The sequence below is a fragment of the Phalangium opilio genome, unplaced genomic scaffold, assembly GCF_054372755.1.
Source record: "Phalangium opilio isolate 3A_F unplaced genomic scaffold, DU_Popi_V2 ptg000054l_1, whole genome shotgun sequence".
NCBI classification, from domain to species: Eukaryota; Metazoa; Arthropoda; class Arachnida; order Opiliones; family Phalangiidae; genus Phalangium; species Phalangium opilio.
Window position 1 is genome coordinate 5,779,523 of NW_028324173.1, and position 20,811 is coordinate 5,800,333.

At 38.2% G+C, this 20,811-nt stretch overlaps 41 non-coding genes and 38 pseudogenes across 41 annotated transcripts; all 79 read left to right on the plus strand.

Moving 5' to 3' along the window:
* Positions 1 to 77: 77 nt before the first annotated feature.
* Positions 78 to 196, plus strand: LOC149671428 (5S ribosomal RNA). The gene has a single exon (XR_016367331.1). It is a non-coding gene; the product is annotated as a 5S ribosomal RNA (ribosomal RNA).
* Positions 197 to 332: 136 nt separating this feature from the next.
* On the plus strand, positions 333 to 451 carry LOC149671429 (5S ribosomal RNA; annotated as a pseudogene).
* Positions 452 to 588: 137 nt separating this feature from the next.
* LOC149671430 (5S ribosomal RNA) lies at positions 589 to 707 on the plus strand (annotated as a pseudogene).
* Positions 708 to 844: 137 nt separating this feature from the next.
* Positions 845 to 963, plus strand: LOC149671431 (5S ribosomal RNA). Its single transcript, XR_016367616.1, has one exon. It is a non-coding gene; the product is annotated as a 5S ribosomal RNA (ribosomal RNA).
* Positions 964 to 1,101: 138 nt separating this feature from the next.
* On the plus strand, positions 1,102 to 1,220 carry LOC149671432 (5S ribosomal RNA). The gene has a single exon (XR_016367332.1). It is a non-coding gene; the product is annotated as a 5S ribosomal RNA (ribosomal RNA).
* Positions 1,221 to 1,356: 136 nt separating this feature from the next.
* On the plus strand, positions 1,357 to 1,475 carry LOC149671433 (5S ribosomal RNA; annotated as a pseudogene).
* Positions 1,476 to 1,612: 137 nt separating this feature from the next.
* On the plus strand, positions 1,613 to 1,731 carry LOC149671434 (5S ribosomal RNA). The gene has a single exon (XR_016367797.1). It is a non-coding gene; the product is annotated as a 5S ribosomal RNA (ribosomal RNA).
* Positions 1,732 to 1,868: 137 nt separating this feature from the next.
* Positions 1,869 to 1,987, plus strand: LOC149671435 (5S ribosomal RNA). The gene has a single exon (XR_016367241.1). It is a non-coding gene; the product is annotated as a 5S ribosomal RNA (ribosomal RNA).
* Positions 1,988 to 2,124: 137 nt separating this feature from the next.
* On the plus strand, positions 2,125 to 2,243 carry LOC149671436 (5S ribosomal RNA; annotated as a pseudogene).
* Positions 2,244 to 2,379: 136 nt separating this feature from the next.
* LOC149671437 (5S ribosomal RNA) lies at positions 2,380 to 2,482 on the plus strand (annotated as a pseudogene).
* Positions 2,483 to 2,604: 122 nt separating this feature from the next.
* On the plus strand, positions 2,605 to 2,723 carry LOC149671438 (5S ribosomal RNA). Its single transcript, XR_016367218.1, has one exon. It is a non-coding gene; the product is annotated as a 5S ribosomal RNA (ribosomal RNA).
* A 138-nt stretch (positions 2,724 to 2,861) lies between these two features.
* On the plus strand, positions 2,862 to 2,980 carry LOC149671439 (5S ribosomal RNA; annotated as a pseudogene).
* Positions 2,981 to 3,117: 137 nt separating this feature from the next.
* Positions 3,118 to 3,236, plus strand: LOC149671440 (5S ribosomal RNA). Its single transcript, XR_016367333.1, has one exon. It is a non-coding gene; the product is annotated as a 5S ribosomal RNA (ribosomal RNA).
* A 137-nt stretch (positions 3,237 to 3,373) lies between these two features.
* Positions 3,374 to 3,492, plus strand: LOC149671441 (5S ribosomal RNA). Its single transcript, XR_016367486.1, has one exon. It is a non-coding gene; the product is annotated as a 5S ribosomal RNA (ribosomal RNA).
* A 136-nt stretch (positions 3,493 to 3,628) lies between these two features.
* Positions 3,629 to 3,747, plus strand: LOC149671442 (5S ribosomal RNA; annotated as a pseudogene).
* A 137-nt stretch (positions 3,748 to 3,884) lies between these two features.
* LOC149671443 (5S ribosomal RNA) lies at positions 3,885 to 4,003 on the plus strand. Its single transcript, XR_016367273.1, has one exon. It is a non-coding gene; the product is annotated as a 5S ribosomal RNA (ribosomal RNA).
* Positions 4,004 to 4,140: 137 nt separating this feature from the next.
* Positions 4,141 to 4,259, plus strand: LOC149671444 (5S ribosomal RNA; annotated as a pseudogene).
* A 136-nt stretch (positions 4,260 to 4,395) lies between these two features.
* LOC149671445 (5S ribosomal RNA) lies at positions 4,396 to 4,514 on the plus strand. Its single transcript, XR_016367263.1, has one exon. It is a non-coding gene; the product is annotated as a 5S ribosomal RNA (ribosomal RNA).
* A 138-nt stretch (positions 4,515 to 4,652) lies between these two features.
* Positions 4,653 to 4,771, plus strand: LOC149671446 (5S ribosomal RNA; annotated as a pseudogene).
* A 137-nt stretch (positions 4,772 to 4,908) lies between these two features.
* On the plus strand, positions 4,909 to 5,027 carry LOC149671447 (5S ribosomal RNA). The gene has a single exon (XR_016367335.1). It is a non-coding gene; the product is annotated as a 5S ribosomal RNA (ribosomal RNA).
* A 137-nt stretch (positions 5,028 to 5,164) lies between these two features.
* Positions 5,165 to 5,283, plus strand: LOC149671448 (5S ribosomal RNA). The gene has a single exon (XR_016367336.1). It is a non-coding gene; the product is annotated as a 5S ribosomal RNA (ribosomal RNA).
* Positions 5,284 to 5,419: 136 nt separating this feature from the next.
* Positions 5,420 to 5,538, plus strand: LOC149671449 (5S ribosomal RNA; annotated as a pseudogene).
* Positions 5,539 to 5,675: 137 nt separating this feature from the next.
* On the plus strand, positions 5,676 to 5,794 carry LOC149671450 (5S ribosomal RNA). The gene has a single exon (XR_016367274.1). It is a non-coding gene; the product is annotated as a 5S ribosomal RNA (ribosomal RNA).
* A 137-nt stretch (positions 5,795 to 5,931) lies between these two features.
* On the plus strand, positions 5,932 to 6,050 carry LOC149671451 (5S ribosomal RNA; annotated as a pseudogene).
* A 136-nt stretch (positions 6,051 to 6,186) lies between these two features.
* On the plus strand, positions 6,187 to 6,305 carry LOC149671452 (5S ribosomal RNA; annotated as a pseudogene).
* Positions 6,306 to 6,442: 137 nt separating this feature from the next.
* Positions 6,443 to 6,561, plus strand: LOC149671453 (5S ribosomal RNA). Its single transcript, XR_016367748.1, has one exon. It is a non-coding gene; the product is annotated as a 5S ribosomal RNA (ribosomal RNA).
* A 137-nt stretch (positions 6,562 to 6,698) lies between these two features.
* Positions 6,699 to 6,817, plus strand: LOC149671454 (5S ribosomal RNA). Its single transcript, XR_016367339.1, has one exon. It is a non-coding gene; the product is annotated as a 5S ribosomal RNA (ribosomal RNA).
* A 137-nt stretch (positions 6,818 to 6,954) lies between these two features.
* On the plus strand, positions 6,955 to 7,073 carry LOC149671455 (5S ribosomal RNA). Its single transcript, XR_016367658.1, has one exon. It is a non-coding gene; the product is annotated as a 5S ribosomal RNA (ribosomal RNA).
* Positions 7,074 to 7,209: 136 nt separating this feature from the next.
* On the plus strand, positions 7,210 to 7,328 carry LOC149671456 (5S ribosomal RNA; annotated as a pseudogene).
* A 137-nt stretch (positions 7,329 to 7,465) lies between these two features.
* On the plus strand, positions 7,466 to 7,584 carry LOC149671457 (5S ribosomal RNA; annotated as a pseudogene).
* Positions 7,585 to 7,721: 137 nt separating this feature from the next.
* Positions 7,722 to 7,840, plus strand: LOC149671458 (5S ribosomal RNA; annotated as a pseudogene).
* Positions 7,841 to 7,977: 137 nt separating this feature from the next.
* On the plus strand, positions 7,978 to 8,096 carry LOC149671459 (5S ribosomal RNA). Its single transcript, XR_016367798.1, has one exon. It is a non-coding gene; the product is annotated as a 5S ribosomal RNA (ribosomal RNA).
* A 136-nt stretch (positions 8,097 to 8,232) lies between these two features.
* On the plus strand, positions 8,233 to 8,351 carry LOC149671460 (5S ribosomal RNA; annotated as a pseudogene).
* Positions 8,352 to 8,488: 137 nt separating this feature from the next.
* On the plus strand, positions 8,489 to 8,607 carry LOC149671461 (5S ribosomal RNA; annotated as a pseudogene).
* A 136-nt stretch (positions 8,608 to 8,743) lies between these two features.
* Positions 8,744 to 8,862, plus strand: LOC149671462 (5S ribosomal RNA). Its single transcript, XR_016367340.1, has one exon. It is a non-coding gene; the product is annotated as a 5S ribosomal RNA (ribosomal RNA).
* A 136-nt stretch (positions 8,863 to 8,998) lies between these two features.
* On the plus strand, positions 8,999 to 9,117 carry LOC149671463 (5S ribosomal RNA; annotated as a pseudogene).
* Positions 9,118 to 9,254: 137 nt separating this feature from the next.
* On the plus strand, positions 9,255 to 9,373 carry LOC149671464 (5S ribosomal RNA; annotated as a pseudogene).
* A 137-nt stretch (positions 9,374 to 9,510) lies between these two features.
* LOC149671465 (5S ribosomal RNA) lies at positions 9,511 to 9,629 on the plus strand. The gene has a single exon (XR_016367276.1). It is a non-coding gene; the product is annotated as a 5S ribosomal RNA (ribosomal RNA).
* Positions 9,630 to 9,766: 137 nt separating this feature from the next.
* LOC149671466 (5S ribosomal RNA) lies at positions 9,767 to 9,885 on the plus strand. The gene has a single exon (XR_016367799.1). It is a non-coding gene; the product is annotated as a 5S ribosomal RNA (ribosomal RNA).
* Positions 9,886 to 10,021: 136 nt separating this feature from the next.
* LOC149671467 (5S ribosomal RNA) lies at positions 10,022 to 10,140 on the plus strand (annotated as a pseudogene).
* A 137-nt stretch (positions 10,141 to 10,277) lies between these two features.
* LOC149671468 (5S ribosomal RNA) lies at positions 10,278 to 10,396 on the plus strand. The gene has a single exon (XR_016367800.1). It is a non-coding gene; the product is annotated as a 5S ribosomal RNA (ribosomal RNA).
* A 137-nt stretch (positions 10,397 to 10,533) lies between these two features.
* LOC149671469 (5S ribosomal RNA) lies at positions 10,534 to 10,652 on the plus strand (annotated as a pseudogene).
* Positions 10,653 to 10,789: 137 nt separating this feature from the next.
* Positions 10,790 to 10,908, plus strand: LOC149671470 (5S ribosomal RNA). Its single transcript, XR_016367801.1, has one exon. It is a non-coding gene; the product is annotated as a 5S ribosomal RNA (ribosomal RNA).
* Positions 10,909 to 11,045: 137 nt separating this feature from the next.
* LOC149671471 (5S ribosomal RNA) lies at positions 11,046 to 11,164 on the plus strand. Its single transcript, XR_016367716.1, has one exon. It is a non-coding gene; the product is annotated as a 5S ribosomal RNA (ribosomal RNA).
* Positions 11,165 to 11,301: 137 nt separating this feature from the next.
* On the plus strand, positions 11,302 to 11,420 carry LOC149671472 (5S ribosomal RNA; annotated as a pseudogene).
* A 136-nt stretch (positions 11,421 to 11,556) lies between these two features.
* LOC149671473 (5S ribosomal RNA) lies at positions 11,557 to 11,675 on the plus strand (annotated as a pseudogene).
* Positions 11,676 to 11,812: 137 nt separating this feature from the next.
* Positions 11,813 to 11,931, plus strand: LOC149671474 (5S ribosomal RNA; annotated as a pseudogene).
* Positions 11,932 to 12,068: 137 nt separating this feature from the next.
* LOC149671475 (5S ribosomal RNA) lies at positions 12,069 to 12,187 on the plus strand. The gene has a single exon (XR_016367803.1). It is a non-coding gene; the product is annotated as a 5S ribosomal RNA (ribosomal RNA).
* Positions 12,188 to 12,324: 137 nt separating this feature from the next.
* Positions 12,325 to 12,443, plus strand: LOC149671476 (5S ribosomal RNA; annotated as a pseudogene).
* A 137-nt stretch (positions 12,444 to 12,580) lies between these two features.
* On the plus strand, positions 12,581 to 12,699 carry LOC149671477 (5S ribosomal RNA; annotated as a pseudogene).
* A 137-nt stretch (positions 12,700 to 12,836) lies between these two features.
* Positions 12,837 to 12,955, plus strand: LOC149671478 (5S ribosomal RNA). The gene has a single exon (XR_016367341.1). It is a non-coding gene; the product is annotated as a 5S ribosomal RNA (ribosomal RNA).
* A 137-nt stretch (positions 12,956 to 13,092) lies between these two features.
* LOC149671479 (5S ribosomal RNA) lies at positions 13,093 to 13,211 on the plus strand (annotated as a pseudogene).
* A 137-nt stretch (positions 13,212 to 13,348) lies between these two features.
* Positions 13,349 to 13,467, plus strand: LOC149671480 (5S ribosomal RNA; annotated as a pseudogene).
* A 136-nt stretch (positions 13,468 to 13,603) lies between these two features.
* On the plus strand, positions 13,604 to 13,722 carry LOC149671481 (5S ribosomal RNA; annotated as a pseudogene).
* Positions 13,723 to 13,859: 137 nt separating this feature from the next.
* LOC149671482 (5S ribosomal RNA) lies at positions 13,860 to 13,978 on the plus strand. The gene has a single exon (XR_016367492.1). It is a non-coding gene; the product is annotated as a 5S ribosomal RNA (ribosomal RNA).
* A 137-nt stretch (positions 13,979 to 14,115) lies between these two features.
* On the plus strand, positions 14,116 to 14,234 carry LOC149671483 (5S ribosomal RNA; annotated as a pseudogene).
* Positions 14,235 to 14,370: 136 nt separating this feature from the next.
* On the plus strand, positions 14,371 to 14,489 carry LOC149671484 (5S ribosomal RNA). Its single transcript, XR_016367456.1, has one exon. It is a non-coding gene; the product is annotated as a 5S ribosomal RNA (ribosomal RNA).
* A 137-nt stretch (positions 14,490 to 14,626) lies between these two features.
* Positions 14,627 to 14,745, plus strand: LOC149671485 (5S ribosomal RNA). Its single transcript, XR_016367493.1, has one exon. It is a non-coding gene; the product is annotated as a 5S ribosomal RNA (ribosomal RNA).
* Positions 14,746 to 14,882: 137 nt separating this feature from the next.
* Positions 14,883 to 15,001, plus strand: LOC149671486 (5S ribosomal RNA; annotated as a pseudogene).
* Positions 15,002 to 15,138: 137 nt separating this feature from the next.
* Positions 15,139 to 15,257, plus strand: LOC149671487 (5S ribosomal RNA). Its single transcript, XR_016367494.1, has one exon. It is a non-coding gene; the product is annotated as a 5S ribosomal RNA (ribosomal RNA).
* Positions 15,258 to 15,394: 137 nt separating this feature from the next.
* Positions 15,395 to 15,513, plus strand: LOC149671488 (5S ribosomal RNA; annotated as a pseudogene).
* Positions 15,514 to 15,650: 137 nt separating this feature from the next.
* On the plus strand, positions 15,651 to 15,769 carry LOC149671489 (5S ribosomal RNA). The gene has a single exon (XR_016367450.1). It is a non-coding gene; the product is annotated as a 5S ribosomal RNA (ribosomal RNA).
* A 136-nt stretch (positions 15,770 to 15,905) lies between these two features.
* Positions 15,906 to 16,024, plus strand: LOC149671490 (5S ribosomal RNA; annotated as a pseudogene).
* Positions 16,025 to 16,161: 137 nt separating this feature from the next.
* Positions 16,162 to 16,280, plus strand: LOC149671491 (5S ribosomal RNA). The gene has a single exon (XR_016367342.1). It is a non-coding gene; the product is annotated as a 5S ribosomal RNA (ribosomal RNA).
* A 137-nt stretch (positions 16,281 to 16,417) lies between these two features.
* Positions 16,418 to 16,536, plus strand: LOC149671492 (5S ribosomal RNA). Its single transcript, XR_016367495.1, has one exon. It is a non-coding gene; the product is annotated as a 5S ribosomal RNA (ribosomal RNA).
* Positions 16,537 to 16,673: 137 nt separating this feature from the next.
* LOC149671493 (5S ribosomal RNA) lies at positions 16,674 to 16,792 on the plus strand (annotated as a pseudogene).
* Positions 16,793 to 16,929: 137 nt separating this feature from the next.
* Positions 16,930 to 17,048, plus strand: LOC149671494 (5S ribosomal RNA). Its single transcript, XR_016367451.1, has one exon. It is a non-coding gene; the product is annotated as a 5S ribosomal RNA (ribosomal RNA).
* Positions 17,049 to 17,182: 134 nt separating this feature from the next.
* Positions 17,183 to 17,301, plus strand: LOC149671495 (5S ribosomal RNA; annotated as a pseudogene).
* A 137-nt stretch (positions 17,302 to 17,438) lies between these two features.
* LOC149671496 (5S ribosomal RNA) lies at positions 17,439 to 17,557 on the plus strand. The gene has a single exon (XR_016367343.1). It is a non-coding gene; the product is annotated as a 5S ribosomal RNA (ribosomal RNA).
* A 137-nt stretch (positions 17,558 to 17,694) lies between these two features.
* LOC149671497 (5S ribosomal RNA) lies at positions 17,695 to 17,813 on the plus strand. Its single transcript, XR_016367804.1, has one exon. It is a non-coding gene; the product is annotated as a 5S ribosomal RNA (ribosomal RNA).
* Positions 17,814 to 17,949: 136 nt separating this feature from the next.
* LOC149671498 (5S ribosomal RNA) lies at positions 17,950 to 18,068 on the plus strand. Its single transcript, XR_016367344.1, has one exon. It is a non-coding gene; the product is annotated as a 5S ribosomal RNA (ribosomal RNA).
* Positions 18,069 to 18,205: 137 nt separating this feature from the next.
* LOC149671499 (5S ribosomal RNA) lies at positions 18,206 to 18,324 on the plus strand. Its single transcript, XR_016367496.1, has one exon. It is a non-coding gene; the product is annotated as a 5S ribosomal RNA (ribosomal RNA).
* A 138-nt stretch (positions 18,325 to 18,462) lies between these two features.
* On the plus strand, positions 18,463 to 18,581 carry LOC149671500 (5S ribosomal RNA). Its single transcript, XR_016367345.1, has one exon. It is a non-coding gene; the product is annotated as a 5S ribosomal RNA (ribosomal RNA).
* Positions 18,582 to 18,718: 137 nt separating this feature from the next.
* On the plus strand, positions 18,719 to 18,837 carry LOC149671501 (5S ribosomal RNA; annotated as a pseudogene).
* Positions 18,838 to 18,974: 137 nt separating this feature from the next.
* On the plus strand, positions 18,975 to 19,093 carry LOC149671502 (5S ribosomal RNA). Its single transcript, XR_016367277.1, has one exon. It is a non-coding gene; the product is annotated as a 5S ribosomal RNA (ribosomal RNA).
* A 137-nt stretch (positions 19,094 to 19,230) lies between these two features.
* Positions 19,231 to 19,349, plus strand: LOC149671503 (5S ribosomal RNA). Its single transcript, XR_016367805.1, has one exon. It is a non-coding gene; the product is annotated as a 5S ribosomal RNA (ribosomal RNA).
* Positions 19,350 to 19,485: 136 nt separating this feature from the next.
* LOC149671504 (5S ribosomal RNA) lies at positions 19,486 to 19,604 on the plus strand (annotated as a pseudogene).
* A 137-nt stretch (positions 19,605 to 19,741) lies between these two features.
* On the plus strand, positions 19,742 to 19,860 carry LOC149671505 (5S ribosomal RNA). The gene has a single exon (XR_016367346.1). It is a non-coding gene; the product is annotated as a 5S ribosomal RNA (ribosomal RNA).
* A 137-nt stretch (positions 19,861 to 19,997) lies between these two features.
* Positions 19,998 to 20,116, plus strand: LOC149671506 (5S ribosomal RNA; annotated as a pseudogene).
* The last annotated feature ends 695 nt before the right edge of the window (positions 20,117 to 20,811 follow it).

Below are 20,811 nucleotides of genomic sequence, written 5' to 3' on the forward strand. Positions count from 1 at the left end.
TTTTTGTTATTGTTTTAAAAAGATGAAGGTCAATTTGTCTCACTTAATTTAAATTCGAATTATTATCTAGCACTCTCGGCAACGGCCATATCACGCTGAAAACACCGGTTCTCGTCCGATCACCGAAGTTAAGCAGCGTCGAGCGCAGTCAGTACTTGGGAGGGAGACCACTTAGGAACACTGCGTGCCGTTGGCTTTTTCACTTTTTTTCCTCTTTTAAATTCCAATAGATATGAAAAAAGCAAACATATTTTCTTTTTGTTATTGTTTTAAAAAGATGATGGTTAATTTGTCTCACTTAATTTAAATTCGAATTATTATCTAGCACTCTCGGCAACGGCCATATCACGCTGAAAACACCGGTTCTCGTCGGATCACCGAAGTTAAGCAGCGTCGAGCGCAGTAAGTACTTGGGAGGGAGACCACTTAGGAACACTGCGTGTCGTTCGCTTTTTCACTTTTTTTTCCTCTTTTAAATTCCAATAGATATGAAAAAAGCCAACATATTTTCTTTTTGTTATTGTTTTAAAAAGATGAAGGTTAATTTGTCTCACTTAATTTAAATTCGAATTATTATCTAGCACTCTCGGCAACGGCCATATCACGCTGAAAACACCGGTTCTCGTCCGATCACCGAAGTTAAGAAGCGTCGATCGCAGTCAGTACTTGGGAGGGAGACCACTTAGGAACACTGCGTGCCGTTGGCTTTTTCACTTTTTTTTCCTCTTTTAAATTCCAATAGATATGAAAAAAGCAAACATATTTTCTTTTTGTTATTGTTTTAAAAAGATGATGGTTAATTTGTCTCACTTAATTTAAATTCGAATTATTATCTAGCACTCTCGGCAACGGCCATATCACGCTGAAAACACCGGTTCTCGTCCGATCACCGAAGTTAAGCAGCGTCGAGTGCAGTCAGTACTTGGGAGGGAGACCACTTAGGAACACTGCGTGCCGTTGGCTTTTTCACTATTTTTTTCCTCTTTTAAATTCCTATAGATATGAAAAAAGCTAACATATTTTCTTTTTGTTATTGTATTAAAAAGATGAAGGTCAATTTGTCTCACTTAATTTAAATTCGAATTATTATCTAGCACTCTCGGCAACGGCCATATCACGCTGAAAACACCGGTTCTCGTCCGATCACCGAAGTTAAGCAGCGTCGAGCGCAGTCAGTACTTGGGAGGGAGACCACTTAGGAACACTGCGTGCCGTTGGCTTTTTCACTTTTTTTCCTCTTTTAAATTCCAATAGATATGAAAAAAGCAAACATATTTTCTTTTTGTTATTGTTTTAAAAAGATGATGGTTAATTTGTCTCACTTAATTTAAATTCGAATTATTATCTAGCACTCTCGGCAACGGCCATATCACGCTGAAAACACCGGTTCTCGTCCGATCACCGAAGTTAAGAAGCGTCGAGCACAGTCAGTACTTGGGAGGGAGACCACTTAGGAACACTGCGTGCCGTTGGCTTTTTCTCTTTTTTTTCCTCTTTTAAATTCCAATAGATATGAAAAAAGCAAACATATTTTCTTTTTGTTATTGTTTTAAAAAGATGATGGTTAATTTGTCTCACTTAATTTAAATTCGAATTATTATCTAGCACTCTCGGCAACGGCCATATCACGCTGAAAACACCGGTTCTCGTCCGATCACCGAAGTTAAGAAGCGTCGAGCGCAGTCAGTACTTGGGAGGGAGACCACTTAGGAACACTGCGTGCCGTTGGCTTTTTCTCTTTTTTTTCCTTTTTTAAATTCCAATAGATATGAAAAAAGCAAACATATTTTCTTTTTGTTATTGTTTTAAAAAGATGAAGGTTAATATGTCTCACTTAATTTTAATTCGAATTATTATCTAGCACTCTCGGCAACGGCCATATCACGCTGAAAACACCGGTTCTCGTCCGATCACCGAAGTTCAGCAGCGTCGAGCGCAGTCAGTACTTGGGAGGGAGACCACTTAGGAACACTGCGTGCCGTTGGCTTTTTCACTTTTTTTTCCTCTTTTAAATTCCTATAGATATGAAAAAAGCAAACATATTTTCTTTTTGTTATTGTTTTAAAAAGATGAAGGTCAATTTGTCTCACTTAATTTAAATTCGAATTATTATCTTGCACTCTCGGCAACGGCCATATCACGCTGAAAACCCCGGTTCTCGTCGGATCACCGAAGTTAAGCAGCGTCGAGCGCAGTAAGTACTTGGGAGGGAGACCACTTAGGAACACTGCGTGCCGTTGGCTTTTTCACTTTTTTTCCTCTTTTAAATTCCAATAGATATGAAAAAAGCTAACATATTTTCTTTTTGTTATTGTTTTAAAAAGATGAAGGTTAATTTGTCTCACTTAAATTAAATTCGAATTAGTAAATAGCACTCTCGGCAACGGCCATATCACGCTGAAAACACCGGTTCTCGTCCGATCACCGAAGTGAAGCAGCGTCGAGCGCAGTCAGTACTTGTAAACTTTGCGTGCCGTTGGCTTTTTCACTTTTATTTCCTCTTTTAAATTCCATGAGATATGAAAAAAGCAAACAAATCTTCTTTTTCTTATTGATTTATAAAGATGAAGGTTAATTAAATTCGAATTATTAAATAGCACTCTCGGCAACAGCCATATCACGCTGAAAACACCGGTTCTCGTCCGATCACCGAAGTTAAGCAGCGTCGAGCGCAGTCAGTACTTGGGAGGGAGACCACTTAGGAACACTGCGTGCCGTTGGCTTTTTCACTATTTTTTTCCTCTTTTAAATTCCTATAGATATGAAAAAAGCAAACATATTTTCTTTTTGTTATTGTATTAAAAAGATGAAGGTCAATTTGTCTCACTTAATTTAAATTCGAATTATTATCTAGCACTCTCGGCAACGGCCATATCACGCTGAAAACACCGGTTCTCGTCGGATCACCAAAGTTAAGCAGCGTCGAGCGCAGTCAGTACTTGGGAGGGAGACCACTTAGGAACACTGCGTGCCGTTGGCTTTTTCACTTTTTATTCCTCTTTTAAATTCCAATAGATATGAAAAAAGCCAACATATTTTCTTTTTGTTATTGTTTTAAAAAGATGAAGGTCAATTTGTCTCACTTAATTTAAATTCGAATTATTATCTAGCACTCTCGGCAACGGCCATATCACGCTGAAAACACCGGTTCTCGTCCGATCACCGAAGTTAAGCAGCGTCGAGCGCAGTCAGTACTTGGGAGGGAGACCACTTAGGAACACTGCGTGCCGTTGGCTTTTTCACTTTTTTTTCCTCTTTTAAATTCCTATAGATATGAAAAAAGCAAACATATTTTCTTTTTGTTATTGTTTTAAAAAGATGAAGGTCAATTTGTCTCACTTAATTTAAATTCGAATTATTATCTAGCACTCTCGGCAACGGCCATATCACGCTGAAAACACCGGTTCTCGTCCGATCACCGAAGTTAAGCAGCGTCGAGCGCAGTCAGTACTTGGGAGGGAGACCACTTAGGAGCACTGCGTGCCGTTGGCTTTTTCACTTTTTTTCCTCTTTTAAATTCCAATAGATATGAAAAAAGCAAACATATTTTCTTTTTGTTATTGTTTTAAAAAGATGATGGTTAATTTGTCTCACTTAATTTAAATTCGAATTATTATCTAGCACTCTCGGCAACGGCCATATCACGCTGAAAACACCGGTTCTCGTCGGATCACCGAAGTTAAGCAGCGTCGAGCGCAGTAAGTACTTGGGAGGGAGACCACTTAGGAACACTGCGTGTCGTTCGCTTTTTCACTTTTTTTTCCTCTTTTAAATTCCAATAGATATGAAAAAAGCCAACATATTTTCTTTTTGTTATTGTTTTAAAAAGATGAAGGTTAATTTGTCTCACTTAATTTAAATTCGAATTATTAAATAGCACTCTCGGCAACGGCCATATCACGCTGAAAACACCGGTTCTCGTCCGATCACCGAAGTTAAGCAGCGTTGAGCGCAGTCAGTACTTGGGAGGGAGAACACTTAGGAACACTGCGTGCCGTTGGCTTTTTCACTTTTTTTTCCTCTTTTAAATTCCAATAGATATGAAAAAAGCAAACATATTTTCTTTTTGTTATTGTTTTAAAAAGATGATGGTTAATTTGTCTCACTTAATTTAAATTCGAATTATTATCTAGCACTCTCGGCAACGGCCATATCACGCTGAAAACACCGGTTCTCGTCCGATCACCGAAGTTAAGAAGCGTCGAGCGCAGTCAGTACTTGGGAGGGAGACCACTTAGGAACACTGCCTGCCGTTGGCTTTTTCACTTTTTTTCCTCTTTTAAATTCCAATAGATATGAAAAAAGCAAACATATTTTCTTTTTTTTATTGTTTTAAAAAGATGATGGTTAATTTGTCTCACTTAATTTAAATTCGAATTATTATCTAGCACTCTCGGCAACGGTCATATCACGCTGAAAACACCGGTTCTCGTCCGATCACCGAAGTTAAGCAGCGTCGAGCACAGTCAGTACTTGGGAGGGAGACCACTTAGGAACACTGCGTGCCGTTGGCTTTTTCACTATTTTTTTCCTCTTTTAAATTCCTATAGATATGAAAAAAGCAAACATATTTTCTTTTTGTTATTGTATTAAAAAGATGAAGGTCAATTTGTCTCACTTAATTTAAATTCGAATTATTATCTAGCACTCTCGGCAACGGCCATATCACGCTGAAAACACCGGTTCTCGTCGGATCACCAAAGTTAAGCAGCGTCGAGCGCAGTCAGTACTTGGGAGGGAGACCACTTAGGAACACTGCGTGCCGTTGGCTTTTTCACTTTTTATTCCTCTTTTAAATTCCAATAGATATGAAAAAAGCCAACATATTTTCTTTTTGTTATTGTTTTAAAAAGATGAAGGTCAATTTGTCTCACTTAATTTAAATTCGAATTATTATCTAGCACTCTCGGCAACGGCCATATCACGCTGAAAACACCGGTTCTCGTCCGATCACCGAAGTTAAGCAGCGTCGAGCGCAGTCAGTACTTGGGAGGGAGACCACTTAGGAACACTGCGTGCCGTTGGCTTTTTCACTTTTTTTTCCTCTTTTAAATTCCTATAGATATGAAAAAAGCAAACATATTTTCTTTTTGTTATTGTTTTAAAAAGATGAAGGTCAATTTGTCTCACTTAATTTAAATTCGAATTATTATCTAGCACTCTCGGCAACGGCCATATCACGCTGAAAACACCGGTTCTCGTCCGATCACCGAAGTTAAGCAGCGTCGAGCGCAGTCAGTACTTGGGAGGGAGACCACTTAGGAACACTGCGTGCCGTTGGCTTTTTCACTTTTTTTCCTCTTTTAAATTCCAATAGATATGAAAAAAGCAAACATATTTTCTTTTTGTTATTGTTTTAAAAAGATGATGGTTAATTTGTCTCACTTAATTTAAATTCGAATTATTATCTAGCACTCTCGGCAACGGCCATATCACGCTGAAAACACCGGTTCTCGTCGGATCACCGAAGTTAAGCAGCGTCGAGCGCAGTAAGTACTTGGGAGGGAGACCACTTAGGAACACTGCGTGTCGTTCGCTTTTTCACTTTTTTTTCCTCTTTTAAATTCCAATAGATATGAAAAAAGCCAACATATTTTCTTTTTGTTATTGTTTTAAAAAGATGAAGGTTAATTTGTCTCACTTAATTTAAATTCGAATTATTAAATAGCACTCTCGGCAACGGCCATATCACGCTGAAAACACCGGTTCTCGTCCGATCACCGAAGTTAAGCAGCGTTGAGCGCAGTCAGTACTTGGGAGGGAGAACACTTAGGAACACTGCGTGCCGTTGGCTTTTTCACTTTTTTTTCCTCTTTTAAATTCCAATAGATATGAAAAAAGCAAACATATTTTCTTTTTGTTATTGTTTTTAAAAGATGATGGTTAATTTGTCTCACTTAATTTAAATTCGAATTATTATCTAGCACTCTCGGCAACGGCCATATCACGCTGAAAACACCGGTTCTCGTCCGATCACCGAAGTTAAGAAGCGTCGAGCGCAGTCAGTACTTGGGAGGGAGACCACTTAGGAACACTGCCTGCCGTTGGCTTTTTCACTTTTTTTCCTCTTTTAAATTCCAATAGATATGAAAAAAGCAAACATATTTTCTTTTTTTTATTGTTTTAAAAAGATGATGGTTAATTTGTCTCACTTAATTTAAATTCGAATTATTATCTAGCACTCTCGGCAACGGTCATATCACGCTGAAAACACCGGTTCTCGTCCGATCACCGAAGTTAAGAAGCGTCGAGCACAGTCAGTACTTGGGAGGGAGACCACTTAGGAACACTGCGTGCCGTTGGCTTTTTCTCTTTTTTTTCCTTTTTTAAATTCCAATAGATATGAAAAAAGCAAACATATTTTCATTTTGTTATTGTTTTAAAAAGATGAAGGTTAATTTGTCTCACTTAATTTTAATTCGAATTATTATCTAGCGCTCTCGGCAACGGCCATATCACGCTGAAAACACCGGTTCTCGTCCGATCACCAAAGTTAAGCAGCGTCGAGCGCAGTCAGTACCTGGGAGGGAGACCACTTAGGAACACTGCGTGCCGTTGGCTTTTTCACTTTTTATTCCTCTTTTAAATTCCAATAGATATGAAAAAAGCCAACATATTTTCTTTTTGTTATTGTTTTAAAAAGATGAAGGTTAATTTGTCTCACTTAATTTAAATTCGAATTATTAAATAGCACTCTCGGCAACGGCCATATCACGCTGAAAACACCGGTTCTCGTCCGATCACCGAAGTTAAGCAGCGTCGAGCGCAGTCAGTACTTGGGAGGGAGACCACTTAGGAACACTGCGTGCCGTTGGCTTTTTCACTTTTTTTTCCTTTTTTAAATTCCTATAGATATGAAAAAAGCAAACATATTTTCTTTTTGTTATTGTTTTAAAAAGATGAAGGTCAATTTGTCTCACTTAATTTAAATTCGAATTATTATCTAGCACTCTCGGCAACGGCCATATCACGCTGAAAACACCGGTTCTCGTCGGATCACCGAAGTTAAGCAGCGTCGAGCGCAGTCAGTACTTGGGAGGGAGACCACTTAGGAACACTGCGTGCCGTTGGCTTTTTCACTTTTTTTCCTCTTTTAAATTCCAATAGATATGAAAAAAGCAAACATATTTTCTTTTTGTTATTGTTTTAAAAAGATGATGGTTAATTTGTCTCACTTAATTTAAATTCGAATTATTATCTAGCACTCTCGGCAACGGCCATATCACGCTGAAAACACCGGTTCTCGTCCGATCACCGGAGTTAAGAAGCGTCGAGCACAGTCAGTACTTGGGAGGGAGACCACTTAGGAACACTGCGTGCCGTTGGCTTTTTCTCTTTTTTTTCCTTTTTTAAATTCCAATAGATATGAAAAAAGCAAACATATTTTCTTTTTGTTATTGTTTTAAAAAGATGAAGGTCAATTTGTCTCACTTAATTTAAATCCGAATTATTATCTAGCACTCTCGGCAACGGCCATATCACGCTGAAAACACCGGTTCTCGTCGGATCACCGAAGTTAAGCAGCGTCGAGCGCAGTAAGTACTTGGGAGGGAGACTACTTAGGAACACTGCGTGTCGTTCGCTTTTTCACTTTTTTTTCCTCTTTTAAAATCCAATAGATATGAAAAAAGCCAACATATTTTCTTTTTGTTATTGTTTTAAAAAGATGAAGGTTAATTTGTCTCACTTAATTTAAATTCGAATTATTAAATAGCACTCTCGGCAACGGCCATATCACGCTGAAAACACCGGTTCTCGTCCGATCACCGAAGTTAAGCAGCGTTGAGCGCAGTCAGTACTTTGGAGGGAGAACACTTAGGAACACTGCGTGCCGTTGGCTTTTTCACTTTTTTTTCCTCTTTTAAATTCCAATAGATATGAAAAAAGCAAACATATTTTCTTTTTGTTATTGTTTTAAAAAGATGATGGTTAATTTGTCTCACTTAATTTAAATTCGAATTATTATCTAGCACTCTCGGCAACGGCCATATCACGCTGAAAACACCGGTTCTCGTCCGATCACCGAAGTTAAGAAGCGTCGAGCGCAGTCAGTACTTGGGAGGGAGACCACTTAGGAACACTGCGTGCCGTTGGCTTTTTCACTTTTTTTCCTCTTTTAAATTCCAATAGATATGAAAAAAGCAAACATATTTTCTTTTTGTTATTGTTTTAAAAAGATGATGGTTAATTTGTCTCACTTAATTTAAATTCGAATTATTATCTAGCACTCTCGGCAACGGCCATATCACGCTGAAAACACCGGTTCTCGTCCGATCACCGAAGTTAAGAAGCGTCGAGCACAGTCAGTACTTGGGAGGGAGAACACTTAGGAACACTGCGTGCCGTTGGCTTTTTCACTTTTTATTCCTCTTTTAAATTCCAATAGATATGAAAAAAGCCAACATATTTTCTTTTTGTTATTGTTTTAAAAAGATGAAGGTTAATTTGTCTCACTTAATTTAAATTCGAATTATTAAATAGCACTCTCGGCAACGGCCATATCACGCTGAAAACACCGGTTCTCGTCCGATCACCGAAGTTAAGCAGCGTCGAGTGCAGTCAGTACTTGGGAGGGAGACCACTTAGGAACAGTGCGTGCCGTTGGCTTTTTCACTTTTTTTCCTCTTTTAAATTCCTATAGATATGAAAAAAGCAAACATATTTTCTTTTTGTTATTGTTTTAAAAAGATGAAGGTCAATTTGTCTCACTTAATTTAAATTCGAATTATTATCTAGCACTCTCGGCAACGGCCATATCACGCTGAAAACACCGGTTCTCGTCCGATCACCGAAGTTAAGCAGCGTCGAGCGCAGTCAGTACTTGGGAGGGAGACCACTTAGGAACACTGCGTGCCGTTGGCTTTTTCACTTTTTTTCCTCTTTTAAATTCCAATAGATATGAAAAAAGCAAACATATTTTCTTTTTGTTATTGTTTTAAAAAGATGATGGTTAATTTGTCTCACTTAATTTAAATTCGAATTATTATCTAGCACTCTCGGCAACGGCCATATCACGCTGAAAACACCGGTTCTCGTCCGATCACCGGAGTTAAGAAGCGTCGAGCACAGTCAGTACTTGGGAGGGAGACCACTTAGGAACACTGCGTGCCGTTGGCTTTTTCTCTTTTTTTTCCTTTTTTAAATTCCAATAGATATGAAAAAAGCAAACATATTTTCTTTTTGTTATTGTTTTAAAAAGATGAAGGTCAATTTGTCTCACTTAATTTAAATCCGAATTATTATCTAGCACTCTCGGCAACGGCCATATCACGCTGAAAACACCGGTTCTCGTCGGATCACCGAAGTTAAGCAGCGTCGAGCGCAGTAAGTACTTGGGAGGGAGACTACTTAGGAACACTGCGTGTCGTTCGCTTTTTCACTTTTTTTTCCTCTTTTAAAATCCAATAGATATGAAAAAAGCCAACATATTTTCTTTTTGTTATTGTTTTAAAAAGATGAAGGTTAATTTGTCTCACTTAATTTAAATTCGAATTATTAAATAGCACTCTCGGCAACGGCCATATCACGCTGAAAACACCGGTTCTCGTCCGATCACCGAAGTTAAGCAGCGTTGAGCGCAGTCAGTACTTGGGAGGGAGAACACTTAGGAACACTGCGTGCCGTTGGCTTTTTCACTTTTTTTTCCTCTTTTAAATTCCTATAGATATGAAAAAAGCAAACATATTTTCTTTTTGTTATTGTTTTAAAAAGATGATGGTTAATTTGTCTCACTTAATTTAAATTCGAATTATTATCTAGCACTCTCGGCAACGGCCATATCACGCTGAAAACACCGGTTCTCGTCCGATCACCGAAGTTAAGAAGCGTCGAGCGCAGTCAGTACTTGGGAGGGAGACCACTTAGGAACACTGCGTGCCGTTGGCTTTTTCACTTTTTTTCCTCTTTTAAATTCCAATAGATATGAAAAAAGCAAACATATTTTCTTTTTGTTATTGTTTTAAAAAGATGATGGTTAATTTGTCTCACTTAATTTAAATTCGAATTATTATCTAGCACTCTCGGCAACGGCCATATCACGCTGAAAACACCGGTTCTCGTCCGATCACCGAAGTTAAGAAGCGTCGAGCACAGTCAGTACTTGGGAGGGAGAACACTTAGGAACACTGCGTGCCGTTGGCTTTTTCACTTTTTTTTCCTCTTTTAAATTCCAATAGATATGAAAAAAGCAAACATATTTTCTTTTTGTTATTGTTTTAAAAAGATGATGGTTAATTTGTCTCACTTAATTTAAATTCGAATTATTATCTAGCACTCTCGGCAACGGCCATATCACGCTGAAAACACCGGTTCTCGTCCGATCACCGAAGTTAAGAAGCGTCGAGCGCAGTCAGTACTTGGGAGGGAGACCACTTAGGAACACTGCGTGCCGTTGGCTTTTTCTCTTTTTTTTCCTTTTTTAAATTCCAATAGATATGAAAAAAGCAAACATATTTTCATTTTGTTATTGTTTTAAAAAGATGAAGGTTAATTTGTCTCACTTAATTTTAATTCGAATTATTATCTAGCACTCTCGGCAACGGCCATATCACGCTGAAAACACCGGTTCTCGTCCGATCACCGAAGTTAAGAAGCGTCGAGCACAGTCAGTACTTGAGAGGGAGAACACTTAGGAACACTGCGTGCCGTTGGCTTTTTCACTTTTTTTTCCTCTTTTAAATTCCAATAGATATGAAAAAAGCAAACATATTTTCTTTTTGTTATTGTTTTAAAAAGATGATGGTTAATTTGTCTCACTTAATTTAAATTCGAATTATTATCTAGCACTCTCGGCAACGGCCATATCACGCTGAAAACACCGGTTCTCGTCCGATCACCGAAGTTAAGAAGCGTCGAGCGCAGTCAGTACTTGGGAGGGAGACCACTTAGGAACACTGCGTGCCGTTGGCTTTTTCTCTTTTTTTTCCTTTTTTAAATTCCAATAGATATGAAAAAAGCAAACATATTTTCATTTTGTTATTGTTTTAAAAAGATGAAGGTTAATTTGTCTCACTTAATTTTAATTCGAATTATTATCTAGCACTCTCGGCAACGGCCATATCACGCTGAAAACACCGGTTCTCGTCCGATCACCAAAGTTAAGCAGCGTCGAGCGCAGTCAGTACTTGGGAGGGAGACCACTTAGGAACACTGCGTGCCGTTGGCTTTTTCACTTTTTATTCCTCTTTTAAATTCCAATAGATATGAAAAAAGCAAACATATTTTCTTTTTGTTATTGTTTTAAAAAGATGATGGTTAATTTGTCTCACTTAATTTAAATTCGAATTATTATCTAGCACTCTCGGCAACGGCCATATCACGCTGAAAACACCGGTTCTCGTCCGATCACCGAAGTTAAGAAGCGTCGAGCACAGTCAGTACTTGGGAGGGAGACCACTTAGGAACACTGCGTGCCGTTGGCTTTTTCTCTTTTTTTTCCTTTTTTAAATTCCAATAGATATGAAAAAAGCAAACATATTTTCTTTTTGTTATTGTTTTAAAAGATGAAGGTTAATTTGTCTCACTTAATTTTAATTCGAATTATTATCTAGCACTCTCGACAACGCCCATATCACGCTGAAAACACCGGTTCTCGTCCGATCACCGAAGTTAAGCAGCGTCGAGCGCAGTCAGTACTTCGGAGGGAGACCACTTAGGAACACTGCGTGCCGTTGGCTTTTTCACTTTTTTTTCCTCTTTTAAATTCCTATAGATATGAAAAAAGCAAACATATTTTCTTTTTGTTATTGTTTTAAAAAGATGAAGGTTAATTTGTCTCACTTAATTTAAATTCGAATTATTATCTAGCACTCTCGGCAACGGCCATATCACGCTGAAAACACCGGTTCTCGTCCGATCACCGAAGTTAAGAAGCGTCGAGCACAGTCAGTACTTGGGAGGGAGAACACTTAGGAACACTGCGTGCCGTTGGCTTTTTCACTTTTTTTTCCTCTTTTAAATTCCAATAGATATGAAAAAAGCAAACATATTTTCTTTTTGTTATTGTTTTAAAAAGATGATGGTTAATTTGTCTCACTTAATTTAAATTCGAATTATTATCTAGCACTCTCGGCAACGGCCATATCACGCTGAAAACACCGGTTCTCGTCCGATCACCGAAGTTAAGAAGCGTCGAGCGCAGTCAGTACTTGGGAGGGAGACCACTTAGGAACACTGCGTGCCGTTGGCTTTTTCTCTTTTTTTTCCTTTTTTAAATTCCAATAGATATGAAAAAAGCAAACATATTTTCATTTTGTTATTGTTTTAAAAAGATGAAGGTTAATTTGTCTCACTTAATTTTAATTCGAATTATTATCTAGCACTCTCGGCAACGGCCATATCACGCTGAAAACACCGGTTCTCGTCCGATCACCGAAGTTAAGAAGCGTCGAGCACAGTCAGTACTTGGGAGGGAGAACACTTAGGAACACTGCGTGCCGTTGGCTTTTTCACTTTTTTTTCCTCTTTTAAATTCCAATAGATATGAAAAAAGCAAACATATTTTCATTTTGTTATTGTTTTAAAAAGATGAAGGTTAATTTGTCTCACTTAATTTTAATTCGAATTATTATCTAGCACTCTCGGCAACGGCCATATCACGCTGAAAACACCGGTTCTCGTCCGATCACCAAAGTTAAGCAGCGTCGAGCGCAGTCAGTACTTGGGAGGGAGACCACTTAGGAACACTGCGTGCCGTTGAATTTTTCACTTTTTATTCCTCTTTTAAATTCCAATAGATATGAAAAAAGCCAAGATATTTTCTTTTTGTTATTGTTTTAAAAAGATGAAGGTTAATTTGTCTCACTTAATTTAAATTCGAATTATTAAATAGCACTCTCGGCAACGGCCATATCACGCTGAAAACACCGGTTCTCGTCCGATCACCGAAGTTAAGCAGCGTCGAGCGCAGTCAGTACTTGGGAGGGAGACCACTTAGGAACACTGCGTGCCGTTGGCTTTTTCACTTTTTTTTCCTCTTTTAAATTCCTATAGATATGAAAAAAGCAAACATATTTTCTTTTTGTTATTGTTTTAAAAAGATGAAGGTCAATTTGTCTCACTTAATTTAAATCCGAATTATTATCTAGCACTCTCGGCAACGGCCATATCACGCTGAAAACACCGGTTCTCGTCGGATCACCGAAGTTAAGCAGCGTCGAGCGCAGTCAGTACTTGGGAGGGAGACCACTTAGGAACACTGCGTGTCGTTGGCTTTTTCACTTTTTATTCCTCTTTTAAATTCCAATAGATATGAAAAAAGCAAACATATTTTCTTTTTGTTATTGTTTTAAAAAGATGATGGTTAATTTGTCTCACTTAATTTAAATTCGAATTATTATCTAGCACTCTCGGCAACGGCCATATCACGCTGAAAACACCGGTTCTCGTCCGATCACCGAAGTTAAGAAGCGTCGAGCACAGTCAGTACTTGGGAGGGAGACCACTTAGGAACACTGCGTGCCGTTGGCTTTTTCTCTTTTTTTTCCTTTTTTAAATTCCAATAGATATGAAAAAAGCAAACATATTTTCTTTTTGTTATTGTTTTAAAAGATGAAGGTTAATTTGTCTCACTTAATTTTAATTCGAATTATTATCTAGCACTCTCGACAACGCCCATATCACGCTGAAAACACCGGTTCTCGTCCGATCACCGAAGTTAAGCAGCGTCGAGCGCAGTCAGTACTTCGGAGGGAGACCACTTAGGAACACTGCGTGCCGTTGGCTTTTTCACTTTTTTTTCCTCTTTTAAATTCCTATAGATATGAAAAAAGCAAACATATTTTCTTTTTGTTATTGTTTTAAAAAGATGAAGGTTAATTTGTCTCACTTAATTTAAATTCGAATTATTAAATAGCACTCTCGGCAACGGCCATATCACGCTGATAACACCGGTTCTCGTCCGATCACCGAAGTTAAGCAGCGTCGAGCGCAGTCAGTACTTGGGAGGGAGACCACTTAGGAACACTGCGTGCCGTTGGCTTTTTCACTTTTTATTCCTCTTTTAAATTCCAATAGATATGAAAAAAGCAAACATATTTTCTTTTTGTTATTGTTTTAAAAAGATGATGGTTAATTTGTCTCACTTAATTTAAATTCGAATTATTATCTAGCACTCTTGGCAACGGCCATATCACGCTGAAAACACCGGTTCTCGTCCGATCACCGAAGTTAAGAAGCGTCGAGCACAGTCAGTACTTGGGAGGGAGACCACTTAGGAACACTGCGTGCCGTTGGCTTTTTCTCTTTTTTTTCCTTTTTTAAATTCCAATAGATATGAAAAAAGCAAACATATTTTCTTTTTGTTATTGTTTTAAAAGATGAAGGTTAATTTGTCTCACTTAATTTTAATTCGAATTAATATCTAGCACTCTCGGCAACGGCCATATCACGCTGAAAACACCGGTTCTCGTCCGATCACCGAAGTTAAGCAGCGTCGAGCGCAGTCAGTACTTCGGAGGGAGACCACTTAGGAACACTGCGTGCCGTTGGCTTTTTCACTTTTTTTTCCTCTTTTAAATTCCTATAGATATGAAAAAAGCAAACATATTTTCTTTTTGTTATTGTTTTAAAAAGATGAAGGTTAATTTGTCTCACTTAATTTAAATTCGAATTATTAAATAGCACTCTCGGCAACGGCCATATCACGCTGATAACACCGGTTCTCGTCCGATCACCGAAGTTAAGCAGCGTCGAGCGCAGTCAGTACTTGGGAGGGAGACCACTTAGGAACACTGCGTGCCGTTGGCTTTTTCACTTTTTTTTCCTCTTTTAAATTCCTATAGATATGAAAAAAGCAAACATATTTTCTTTTTGTTATTGTTTTAAAAAGATGAAGGTCAATTTGTCTCACTTAATTTAAATTCGAATTATTATCTAGCACTCTCGACAACGCCCATATCACGCTGAAAACACCGGTTCTCGTCCGATCACCGAAGTTAAGCAGCGTCGAGCGCAGTCAGTACTTCGGAGGGAGACCACTTAGGAACACTGCGTGCCGTTGGCTTTTTCACTTTTTTTTCCTCTTTTAAATTCCTATAGATATGAAAAAAGCAAACATATTTTCTTTTTGTTATTGTTTTAAAAAGATGAAGGTTAATTTGTCTCACTTAATTTAAATTCGAATTATTAAATAGCACTCTCGGCAACGGCCATATCACGCTGATAACACCGGTTCTCGTCCGATCACCGAAGTTAAGCAGCGTCGAGCGCAGTCAGTACTTGGGAGGGAGACCACTTAGGAACACTGCGTGCCGTTGGCTTTTTCACTTTTTATTCCTCTTTTAAATTCCAATAGATATGAAAAAAGCAAACATATTTTCTTTTTGTTATTGTTTTAAAAAGATGATGGTTAATTTGTCTCACTTAATTTAAATTCGAATTATTATCTAGCACTCTTGGCAACGGCCATATCACGCTGAAAACACCGGTTCTCGTCCGATCACCGAAGTTAAGAAGCGTCGAGCACAGTCAGTACTTGGGAGGGAGACCACTTAGGAACACTGCGTGCCGTTGGCTTTTTCACTTTTTATTCCTCTTTTAAATTCCAATAGATATGAAAAAAGCAAACATATTTTCTTTTTGTTATTGTTTTAAAAAGATGAAGGTTAATTTGTCTCACTTAATTTTAATTCGAATTAATATCTAGCACTCTCGGCAACGGCCATATCACGCTGAAAACACCGGTTCTCGTCCGATCACCGAAGTTAAGCAGCGTCGAGCGCAGTCAGTACTTTGGAGGGAGACCACTTAGGAACACTGCGTGCCGTTGGCTTTTTCACTTTTTTTCCTCTTTTAAATTCCAATAGATATGAAAAAAGCAAACATATTTTCTTTTTGTTATTGTTTTAAAAAGATGATGGTTAATTTGTCTCACTTAATTTAAATTCGAATTATTATCTAGCACTCTCGGCAACGGCCATATCACGCTGAAAACACCGGTTCTCGTCCGATCACCGAAGTTAAGAAGCGTCGAGCACAGTCAGTACTTGGGAGGGAGACCACTTAGGAACACTGCGTGCCGTTGGCTTTTTCTCTTTTTTTTCCTTTTTTAAATTCCAATAGATATGAAAAAAGCAAACATATTTTCTTTTTGTTATTGTTTTAAAAAGATGAAGGTTAATTTGTCTCACTTAATTTTAATTCGAATTATTATCTAGCACTCTCGGCAACGGCCATATCACGCTGAAAACACCGGTTCTCGTCCGATCACCGAAGTTAAGCAGCGTCGAGCGCAGTCAGTACTTGGGAGGGAGACCACTTAGGAACACTGCGTGCCGTTGGCTTTTTCACTTTTTTTTCCTCTTTTAAATTCCTATAGATATGAAAAAAGCAAACATATTTTCTTTTTGTTATTGTTTTAAAAAGATGAAGGTCAATTTGTCTCACTTAATTTAAATCCGAATTATTATCTAGCACTCTCGGCAACGGCCATATCACGCTGATAACACCGGTTCTCGTCCGATCACCGAAGTTAAGCAGCGTCGAGCGCAGTCAGTACTTGGGAGGGAGACCACTTAGGAACACTGCGTGCCGTTGGCTTTTTCTCTTTTTTTTCCTTTTTTAAATTCCTATAGATATGAAAAAAGCAAACATATTTTCTTTTTGTTATTGTTTTAAAAAGATGAAGGTTAATTTGTCTCACTTAATTTTAATTCGAATTATTATCTAGCACTCTCGGCAACGGCCATATCACGCTGAAAACACCGGTTCTCGTCCGATCACCGAAGTTAAGAAGCGTCGAGCACAGTCAGTACTTGGGAGGGAGACCACTTAGGAACACTGCGTGCCGTTGGCTTTTTCTCTTTTTTTTCCTTTTTTAAATTCCAATAGATATGAAAAAAGCAAACATATTTTCTTTTTGTTATTGTTTTAAAAAGATGAAGGTTAATTTGTCTCACTTAATTTTAATTCGAATTATTATCTAGCACTCTCGGCAACGGCCATATCACGCTGAAAACACCGGTTCTCGTCCGATCACCGAAGTTAAGCAGCGTCGAGCGCAGTCAGTACTTTGGAGGGAGACCACTTAGGAACACTGCGTGCCGTTGGCTTTTTCACTTTTTTTCCTCTTTTAAATTCCAATAGATATGAAAAAAGCAAACATATTTTCTTTTTGTTATTGTTTTAAAAAGATGATGGTTAATTTGTCTCACTTAATTTAAATTCGAATTATTATCTAGCACTCGGCAACGGCCATATCACGCTGAAAACACCGGTTCTCGTCCGATCACCGAAGTTAAGAAGCGTCGAGCACAGTCAGTACTTGGGAGGGAGACCACTTAGGAACACTGCGTGCCGTTGGCTTTTTCTCTTTTTTTTCCTTTTTTAAATTCCAATAGATATGAAAAAAGCAAACATATTTTCTTTTTGTTATTGTTTTAAAAAGATGAAGGTTAATTTGTCTCACTTAATTTTAATTCGAATTATTATCTAGCACTCTCGGCAACGGCCATATCACGCTGAAAACACCGGTTCTCGTCCGATCACCGAAGTTAAGCAGCGTCGAGCGCAGTCAGTACTTGGGAGGGAGACCACTTAGGAACACTGCGTGCCGTTGGCTTTTTCACTTTTTTTTCCTCTTTTAAATTCCTATAGATATGAAAAAAGCAAACATATTTTCTTTTTGTTATTGTTTTAAAAAGATGAAGGTCAATTTGTCTCACTTAATTTAAATCCGAATTATTATCTAGCACTCTCGGCAACGGCCATATCACGCTGAAAACACCGGTTCTCGTCCGATCACCGAAGTTAAGAAGCGTCGAGCGCAGTCAGTACTTGGGAGGGAGACCACTTAGGAACACTGCGTGCCGTTGGCTTTTTCACTTTTTTTCCTCTTTTAAATTCCAATAGATATGAAAAAAGCAAACATATTTTCTTTTTGTTATTGTTTTAAAAAGATGATGGTTAATTTGTCTCACTTAATTATAATTCGAATTATTATCTAGCACTCTCGGCAACGGCCATATCACGCTGAAAACACCGGTTCTCGTCCGATCACCGAAGTTAAGCAGCGTCGAGCGCAGTCAGTACTTGGGAGGGAGACCACTTAGGAACACTGCGTGCCGTTGGCTTTTTCACTTTTTTTTCCTCTTTTAAATTCCTATAGATATGAAAAAAGCAAACATATTTTCTTTTTGTTATTGTTTTAAAAAGATGAAGGTCAATTTGTCTCACTTAATTTAAATCCGAATTATTATCTAGCACTCTCGGCAACGGCCATATCACGCTGATAACACCGGTTCTCGTCCGATCACCGAAGTTAAGCAGCGTCGAGCGCAGTCAGTACTTGGGAGGGAGACCACTTAGGAACACTGCGTGCCGTTGGCTTTTTCACTTTTTTTTTCCTCTTTTAAATTCCTATAGATATGAAAAAAGCAAACATATTTTCTTTTTGTTATTGTTTTAAAAAGATGAAGGTTAATTTGTCTCACTTAATTTTAATTCGAATTATTATCTAGCACTCTCGGCAACGGCCATATCACGCTGAAAACACCGGTTCTCGTCCGATCACCGAAGTTAAGCAGCGTCGAGCGCAGTCAGTACTTGGGAGGGAGACCACTTAGGAACACTGCGTGCCGTTGGCTTTTTCACTTTTTTTTCCTCTTTTAAATTCCTATAGATATGAAAAAAGCAAACATATTTTCTTTTTGTTATTGTTTTAAAAAGATGAAGGTTAATTTGTCTCACTTAATTTTAATTCGAATTATTATCTAGCACTCTCGGCAACGGCCATATCACGCTGAAAACACCGGTTCTCGTCGGATCACCGAAGTTAAGCAGCGTCGAGCGCAGTAAGTACTTGGGAGGGAGACCACTTAGGAACACTGCGTGCCGTTCGCTTTTTCACTTTTTTTTCCTCTTTTAAATTCCAATAGATATGAAAAAAGCCAACATATTTTCTTTTTGTTATTGTTTTAAAAAGATGAAGGTTAATTTGTCTCACTTAATTTAAATTCGAATTATTAAATAGCACTCTCGGCAACGGCCATATCACGCTGAAAACACCGGTTCTCGTCCGATCACCGAAGTTAAGCAGCGTTGAGCGCAGTCAGTACTTGGGAGGGAGAACACTTAGGAACACTGCGTGCCGTTGGCTTTTTCACTTTTTTTTCCTCTTTTAAATGCCAATAGATATGAAAAAAGCAAACATATTTTCTTTTTGTTATTGTTTTAAAAAGATGATGGTTAATTTGTCTCACTTAATTTAAATTCGAATTATTATCTAGCACTCTCGGCAACGGCCATATCACGCTGAAAACACCGGTTCTCGTCCGATCACCGAAGTTAAGAAGCGTCGAGCGCAGTCAGTACTTGGGAGGGAGACCACTTAGGAACACTGCGTGCCGTTGGCTTTTTCACTTTTTTTCCTCTTTTAAATTCCAATAGATATGAAAAAAGCAAACATATTTTCTTTTTGTTATTGTTTTAAAAAGATGATGGTTAATTTGTCTCACTTAATTTAAATTCGAATTATTATCTAGCACTCTCGGCAACGGCCATATCACGCTGAAAACACCGGTTCTCGTCCGATCACCGAAGTTAAGAAGCGTCGAGCACAGTCAGTACTTGGGAGGGAGACCACTTAGGAACACTGCGTGCCGTTGGCTTTTTCTCTTTTTTTTCCTTTTTTAAATTCCAATAGATATGAAAAAAGCAAACATATTTTCTTTTTGTTATTGTTTTAAAAAGATGAAGGTTAATTTGTCTCACTTAATTTTAATTCGAATTATTATCTAGCACTCTCGGCAACGGCCATATCACGCTGAAAACACCGGTTCTCGTCCGATCACCGAAGTTAAGCAGCGTCGAGCGCAGTCAGTACTTGGGAGGGAGACCACTTAGGAACACTGCGTGCCGTTGGCTTTTTCACTTTTTTTTCCTCTTTTAAATTCCTATAGATATGAAAAAAGCAAACATATTTTCTTTTTGTTATTGTTTTAAAAAGATGAAGGTCAATTTGTCTCACTTAATTTAAATCCGAATTATTATCTAGCACTCTCGGCAACGGCCATATCACGCTGAAAACACCGGTTCTCGTCGGATCACCGAAGTTAAGCAGCGTCGAGCGCAGTAAGTACTTGGGAGGGAGACCACTTAGGAACACTGCGTGCCGTTCGCTTTTTCACTTTTTTTTCCTCTTTTAAATTCCAATAGATATGAAACAAGTTGGGAAAACCAAAATATTACCTCTCCGTGTCAAGAGGTCTACTACTACAAACGTGTTTACCTAGATATGGAATTGTTTCACTTTTTTGAAGTAAAAATTTACGAAATATTGAAGCAGTATTCCAAACATAGCGAATGTACAGTAAAGCAGACGACATTTTACATCCAATAAGGATAAATCTTGGACACATGGATGATGGAAATCAGTCAATGGGGAAAAGAACAGGAAATGAAGTCTACGCTTCAGCTGTTTACCCTATATTCTGAAAGCTACATTCACAACTGGTTTGCAGTGTAAACACTATCGTCTCGTCTCACCTCAAGAATATTCTTAGTTTGCCAACATGAATGTTAACGTTAAATAACACCAAAGCTAAATTGTAGCTAGACGCACTAATAGTCAATGCGCACCATAAAGAGAATAATAAGTCTGTAGTTACTACCCGTTTACCATTAGCCTTTTTACTAACCTTATTATTATTATTTAAGAGTGTATTTAACTTTCGACTCACTCTGAACCGTTGATGTCTGTTCATTTCAGACACGAAAATCAAAGCCAAGAGTTTACTTCACCTCAGGCCTCAATTATTTACTCTTTGTTTCACTAAGCCTATTGCGGATAATACTTGTTATACGCGCCGGAATCTA